Below are 7349 nucleotides of genomic sequence, written 5' to 3'. Positions count from 1 at the left end.
TCGCCTCGCACGACAGGCAGGGGATACCGTGGGTGTATTATTCGTCAGCCTCCCCCACCCACAGGGGGTGTGTGTTTGGTCCGCGAGAGGTATTTTATTTCCCTCAAGTCCGCCGGCAATTCGGTTAGGACCCCCCTATCCGCCACCTGGGACGCGCCACGTGGGAGTATCACCTCTCCCCCTGCTACGCCTGCGTAGCAGGTTCGTGGCCTTTCGACATCAAGTATCAGCGTGCTTTATGAGTGGTCCCTTGGTCAGTAATCAATTATGTATGATCTTTGTTTGAATCTGATCCACTGTATTTTGTTTGTTTGTTTCCTCTTTTTGTTGGGTTCATGTCCATCCATTCATTCTTCATGTCATTATTATTATTTTTTGGTCAGTGGATGAATTTGACATTTTTGTTCTTTCATTTCGTACTATTAGGGGCCGATGACCTCGATGTTAGGCCCCTTTAAACAACAAACATCATCATCATCATCATCAAAAGAGAAACTGGTATCCTTATCGCCTTGTGGCTGCAGCAGCCACATTCGTCGGTCTTCTGCGGTTCGCTTCATGTTTTTCTGTATTAATCCGCTGGTGGCTCACAATTATTATTATTATTATTATTATTATTATTATTATTATTATTATTATTATTATTATTATTAAGACACCTCATTTTCAGTCATTACTACATTACGTAAGGCAGGAAACGGAGTTTTACGTCTCTTGTAAATTAGTTAACAAGTGACGGCTATTTAAAGTATTTTATAACTTCATCACGACTCTCTTGAGAAATTCTTGTTCTTTACAGCCTATTGTTCTAAAATCTCGTAAGTGCACTCGTATGACCTAAAAGAAGCTTCGGTCGCAAGAGCAAACTCTTTATGAGTATTTTGAAGATAATCATGTTGGCAGTAACGTTCTAACATAAATTCGAGTGGAATTTCATTGCCAAGTATACCTCTATAATATTGCTCTTAAAAATAACATTTAATACGGTGTTTAGAAATACACAGTGAAAAAGTAGAAATGTCGTCATAAGCGTGAAGTATAAAAGGTGCAAACACTCTGTGGCTGTGTCAGATCCACTGGAGTACTCAACGTTGAGCAGTGCTACGACTGGACGATTTCTTCAGAATGGCAAAGTATCTGGTGAGTAGACAGTGAACATACTCTTTATACTACTCAGTCATCAGTCCCGAGGCTTGTTTATTTCTCATGATATACCGTACTACATTACCTGCAGAGCAATTAACTCCAAAACAGTGGAAAATGAGTAGCCTGGAACATCTTCATTCCATTGTATATCATACTGGTTAATAGGAATCTAGTCAAATGCAGAAAAACAGGAACTTGAAGAGAAAGGCGTAATAGGATAAATAGAAGGACAGTGCAGTGTGGGAAGAGGGAGAAACAGAAACAGGAGATTAACATCAAAACACCGAAGGACATGGGCAATCTCCACTCCTTCAAATATTACCATTTTACACAAAGAGCCCTTCTCCTCATCAACGGTCGATCTTTAGCACACAATTCTTTTCATCCCCGGCGAGTTCGTTGATTGCCTCCCCGCTCCTCTTTCCGGCCTTCACGGAGAACAAGAAGAATTTTGTTATCTGGGTCATCACTCCTTAATTTTCAATGTCACCTTATCCAGTGCTAAACTATTCATTTCAACGCAACTACTGTATTCTACACTTACTCTAATCTGTCATATTCGTGCCTTGGTTTATTCTACAATCCATACTATCTACATGTCCGACTCGTTGGCTGAATGTTCAGCGTACTGGCCTTCAGTTCAGAGGGTCCCGGGTTGGATTCCCGGCCGGGTCGGGGATTTTAACCTTCATTGGTTAATTCCAATGGCCCGGGGGCTGGGTGTCTGTGCTGTCCCCAACATCCCTGCAACTCACACACCACACATAACACTATCCTCCACCACAATAACACGCAGTTACCTACACATGGCAGATGCCGCCCACCCTCATCGGAGGGTCTGCCTTACAAGGGCTGCACTCGGCTAGTAATAGCCACACGAAATTAATTACTATCTACATTTCCATAAAAATACTAACTGAAGGGACCGATGACTTAGATGATGGGCCCCTTTACACCCCCCACAAGCACTATCATTAAGCGAATAACTAACAGAAAACATCCAGAGTGTACAAAGAAGTGCCCAACCAATATATTTCTTCTTCTGGTCAAATTTCGCCAAATCGTACCTCCCTCTCCTCTTGATCCGATCCACCAATATGAACTTTAGTATTCTTCTATAACATGACATTTCTTAGTCTGCGTTTGATGTTTTCCTTACTTTCGCTAGTTTAATATATTCTACTGCCCAAGTGACAATATTCATGGAATTAGTGCTGAAATCCCAAGGAACATGGGTAACCTAGGTGTCGACATCCTCCACAAGTTATGTCAGACCATATGGACATCTGGAAATTCGCCGGACCAGTGGTGCCACTATAACTTCGTACCACTGTTCAAGAAAGTTCCTCTACTTGACTGTGCAAATTACCGAACGATACCTCCCATCTCCCATGCCAGTAAAATCATGCTCACAGCGCTGAACGAGAGGATGAAGACCTTACTTCCACAAATATCAGAGGAACAAACCGGCTTGTTCCAGACAAAGGAACTCGTGATCAGATCCTAAACATCCGGCAGCTCATAGAGAAGACAACGGAGTACAATATCAAGAATGTCCTGTGCTTCGTGGACTAGTAGAAAGCCTTCTAAAGGTGAAATGGTCAAAGCTCTGGGCTATACACTTTGAGATGGGGACGCCGAGACATTTAGTGTACTTGATTCAACAATTGTACTCTTCGAACACTGCTACAGTGAGAGTTAATAGCAGCTTCTCAGACATCTTTTCTACTAGCGCTGGAGTGCGGCATGGTTGCATTCTTTTTTTTTTTTTTTTTTTTTTTTTTGCTATTTGCTTAACGTCGCACCGACCCAGATAGGTCTTACGGCGATGATGGGATAGAAAAGGCTTAGGAATGGGAAGGAAAGGACCGTGGCTTTAATTAAGGTACAGCCCCAGCTCCTGGTGTGAAAATTGGAAACCACGGAAAACCATCTTCAGGGCTGCCGGCAGTGGGGTTTGAACCCACTATCTCCCGAATACTGGATACTGGCCACACTTAAGCGACTGCAGCTATCGAGCTCGGTAGGTTGCATCCTCTCCCCCTTCCTGCGTGTATATTATGAGTGAGATTCTCGAGGATTGGAGTGACGGCATCACAGTTGGTGGCAGGAAAATTAACAATCTCAGATATGCGGATGACGCTGTGATAATTGCAACAGATCATCATGAAATAGAAACAATCATGCGGAGGTTAGACGAGCAAAGCAGAGAATATGTTCTTGTAAACAACAATAAAAAGACCAAAGTGATGATTGTAGAACGGTGTAATAACAACATAACCGCCATAACAAGAATTGCTGATTATGGGGTTGCCAATCGCTGGGATCCATGGTCACAACTACCGGAGACTGTGAACCTGAGATCCGTAAGCGCATTGCGATTGAGGGAAATTCGGCAACAAAACTTACTTTCGGCATCAGAATAAGACTGTCGACTCTTATCAACCAAAAACAATTCAGATGTTTTGGTCATATTGCCAGAAGGAAGGAGGCAAGGGAAATACTTATCATAGAGGGAAAAGTCGACGGCCGAAAACCTAGAGGACGTGCACTGCTACGATGGATGGGCCAGATCAAAAGGTTGGAAAGGATGAGCTTACAGAAAGCAAGTCTCCATGCCCAAAGCAGAGACTCCTGGAGGCAGATCACCAAAAGGCTTGTCGCATGATGCCACTACACCCCTTCAAAGGGTTGGACTCAAATAGAGAGATAATATGAATCACACTTGGTATGGACATTGCCACTGAACAGAATGATACTCTACTATGGTCGGTGCCAGTCTAAGCAACGTGAACTGAGGACAAGCCAGAGCCCAGTGCTACGTATGTGACACTGTCACAAAAACAATGCAGTCCTTCTTCATGGCCGTTATTTTCGTCAAGGTGCGGGATCCACACTTTATCCTCTTGAAGACTCTTTCACTCGGTCTGTGCTGTCGGTAGAGCGGACAATACACGTCGTTCAGGTATTCCAGCCATCGCTTTCTTGGTCTTCCGCTGGGTCGCTGTCCAACAACGCTGAGCACGAACGTATGGTGTACGAGGGACACCACATCAGCTCTAGATGTGTCCATATAAGCGCAGACTCGTCTCTATTATCGTGTGTGGTATGGAGGCAAATGTTCCAGATATTTCTGTATAACGTGGACATACTCTTTCACCTATGACGGTTTAGAATAGGTAGATATAGCGATAAATGGTTGTCAGATAGGTGAATAGATTATGATGATGCTTGTTGTTTAAAGGGGCCTAACATCGAGGTCATCGGCCCCTAATGGTACGAAATGAAATAACTAAAAGTTCAAATTCATCCACTGACCAAAGTAAAATTAAAAAATGTCATAAAGAATGAATAGATGGACATGAACCCAACAAAAAACAGTGGATCAGACTCAAAAAAATATCGTAAATAGTAGTGGATACTGACAAAGGGACCACTTTTAAAGCACAATGATGCTTGATGTCTAAAGGGGTGCAAAATCCACGTCTAAGGCCCCACAGAATGGTACATGTCGCGAGTAAAGTAGAACCATGGTATTTGTCATGTTGGGGTACTAATCAAAAGTAGCGAAGACTCACGGTGTCGAAACAAGGTTGTTCTACTCACAAGTATTGTACTTCGTACAGGTAACGCAGACCTATGGTGTTTCTCACACAGTGGCGCCACTCAGAGCCAACGCAAACCGATAAGGTTCCTCACCTAGGCGTACTAACCAAACATCCCGTGGTGTTCCTCACATAGTGGGTACCAATCACAGGCAGCGCCCAGACCCACGGTGTTGCTCACATGGGTACGACGCACGGGTACTGGAAACCCCCCAGGCCAGGCTCTTGGCTGCTACTAATCACAAACCTATTTCGTACCGAATTTAGTGATACTACTCGCAAGTACAGGCAACCCATGGTGTTCCCCGCGTGATGGTACGAATCAAAAGTAGTGTCATGGTTCTAATTCAATCATCCCTTGGTCACCCCTTTTAGTCGCCTCTCACGACAGGCAGGGGATACCGTGGGTGTAGTATTCGTCTGCGTCCCCACCCACAGGGGGGTAAAGATAGAGGAAAAAGAAGAAAGAAGGGATCCGTCACTTCGAAAAATGAAGTAACGGACGAAGAAAGGCAAGGGGCACAAAGGGCGTGAAAATGAAATACTCCCTAGGCCTCGACTGCTCTAATACCGTCGGGGTCGGAAAAGAACAAGAGTTGACCAAGAGAGGTCGGATAGGATAGGCGAAAGTGAGGAGCCTGGCACAAGTAAGTGGGAGCAATGCCAAGACTCAGCTAAGGGCCCCGTGGTCGTCAATCCACACTCCCAAGTTGAGAGCCCCTTGGGCCCCTTTTAGTCGCCTCTTACGACAGGCAGCGGATACCGCGGGTGTATTCTACATGTGCGTCCCCCACCCGCAGGGGTGATAGGTGAATAACAATAAGGGCCACGTGAAATAACGTGCAATTTGTGTCCTGCACTTTAAAAAACACCAAACAAACTATCGCTGATTCACAGAGGTCGTGTGGCCTCCGTAAAGGCCTCGTGCAGACCTTCGGTGTTGACCATGGACGACTTTCGCGTCTGTGAGAATGGAGGCTTACGTAGTACGAAATCTGATGTTGAGAGCGACCTAAGCCCCAGTCTACGAGTCAGAAGAGTAAACCAATTAAGTTTAAAATTCATGACCTCACTGGGAATCGAACCCAGGACCCTGTGCACCTAAAGCCTAGATGCTAAGCATTTAGCCACGAAACAAGATGACTACAATAATGATAATAATAAAAATAAGAACGAACGAACGAGCGAACGAAAACATCGAGCGAGTTGGCCATGCGTTTAGGGTCGCGCATCTGTGAGTTTGAATTCGGCAGATAGTGGTTCTAACCTCAATGTCGGCAGTTCTGAAGATGGTTTTGTGTGGTTTCTCATTTTCACAACCACGAATGCAGCGGCTGTACCTTAATTAAGGCCACGTCCGCTTCCTTCCCACTCCTAGTCCTTTCGTATCCCATCGTCGGGACGACGGAAATCAAATGGTAAAAAGTAATAATAGTAATCATCATCTAGTATCACTATACTTTTGTATTTCAGATTTTCGCGCTGCTCGTATTAACTCTGGTGTTCACGTCGATGAGCAGCCCACAGGAAGAAGGAGAAGGGGAGGCCAAGGAGCCACATGGCGAGATAACGGAGAACCCTGTCATGCCCGCAAAGCCAAGCGGAGAAAATACAAACCATGGAGAACAACCTGAAGGAGGCCACCATCCTCGTCGGCAGTGATAGATCTGTTGTAACCGCCTGCTTGTATGTAGTTGCATTTAACCAATAAATATATTACTCTACCTTCACTACTTCAGGTTGATCGTGTTGCTTACATTTCCTTACGCCAAGCTCCTTCCCTCTTTACGTGTCACGTTCCTGCGGTTTGGAGGTCTCGTGACTGCAATCATGATACCAGTGGTCACGGAAAAATACAAATGAACTGTTCTCACTCTTAAAGTGCTGGTGATTATTTTTGTTTTAATACAAATGAGTAGGCAAACATCATCTCTTAAAATTAATCAAAGGAAAAATGGAAGAAAAATGATTTTACTGGCAAAGGAAAGATCCCCCAGGCCCCTCAAACCTAATACCGTCGGAATCAGATGACACCAAGAGAGTCCGGATGGGAAGGACGAAAGTGCTGAGTCTGGCACAAGGATTGATAAATTCAACTAGTCGTCTACCCATGCTCCCCCGCTGAAAACCTCTTTCAGTCGCCTTTTACACCTTAAACTATAGAGGTATTCTACCACCTTCACGCACAGGCAAATCCCCGCCAATACACTCGGTACTTATGAAGTGAAAATGCACGTCTATGTGCTTCTTTATTTTATTCTTATTTATCACATGAAGACATGATCATATTTTCATTTGACGGCCATGGGTGACATGCGCGTTTGGATGTGGTATGATGACGTATGGAGAGGCTGGAATGCGGTTTTGGCATTTAGCGTACTCCTGTAGAATAACACAAAGGGGTTTGCTCACTGTATACAGTAACGTCCCCATCCGATGGAAGAATCACCATCACCTTTTATGAACACTACAGAAAGGTTTGGAATTGAATCCAGGCTTGTGTTACGCAGTTTAGTGATTCGAAATTGTATTCCACCAACTATCTTACCCTGCCGACCTATATTCTGATCGCGAAAATTTTCTCCGCCAATGCGACTC

At 44.4% G+C, this 7349-nt stretch overlaps 1 long non-coding RNA gene across 1 annotated transcript; it reads left to right on the top strand.

Annotated features, from left to right (window-relative positions):
* Window positions 1–1003: 1003 nt before the first annotated feature.
* On the top strand, window positions 1004–6484 carry LOC136872615 (uncharacterized). Its single transcript, XR_010859963.2, has 2 exons — window positions 1004–1140; window positions 6225–6484. It is a non-coding gene; the product is annotated as an uncharacterized lncRNA (long non-coding RNA).
* The last annotated feature ends 865 nt before the right edge of the window (window positions 6485–7349 follow it).

Source organism: Anabrus simplex, chromosome 4 (assembly GCF_040414725.1).
Source record: "Anabrus simplex isolate iqAnaSimp1 chromosome 4, ASM4041472v1, whole genome shotgun sequence".
NCBI classification, from domain to species: Eukaryota; Metazoa; Arthropoda; class Insecta; order Orthoptera; family Tettigoniidae; genus Anabrus; species Anabrus simplex.
The sequence above is the reverse complement of the archived record's forward strand: the minus strand, read 5'-3'. Positions and strand labels throughout refer to the sequence as shown.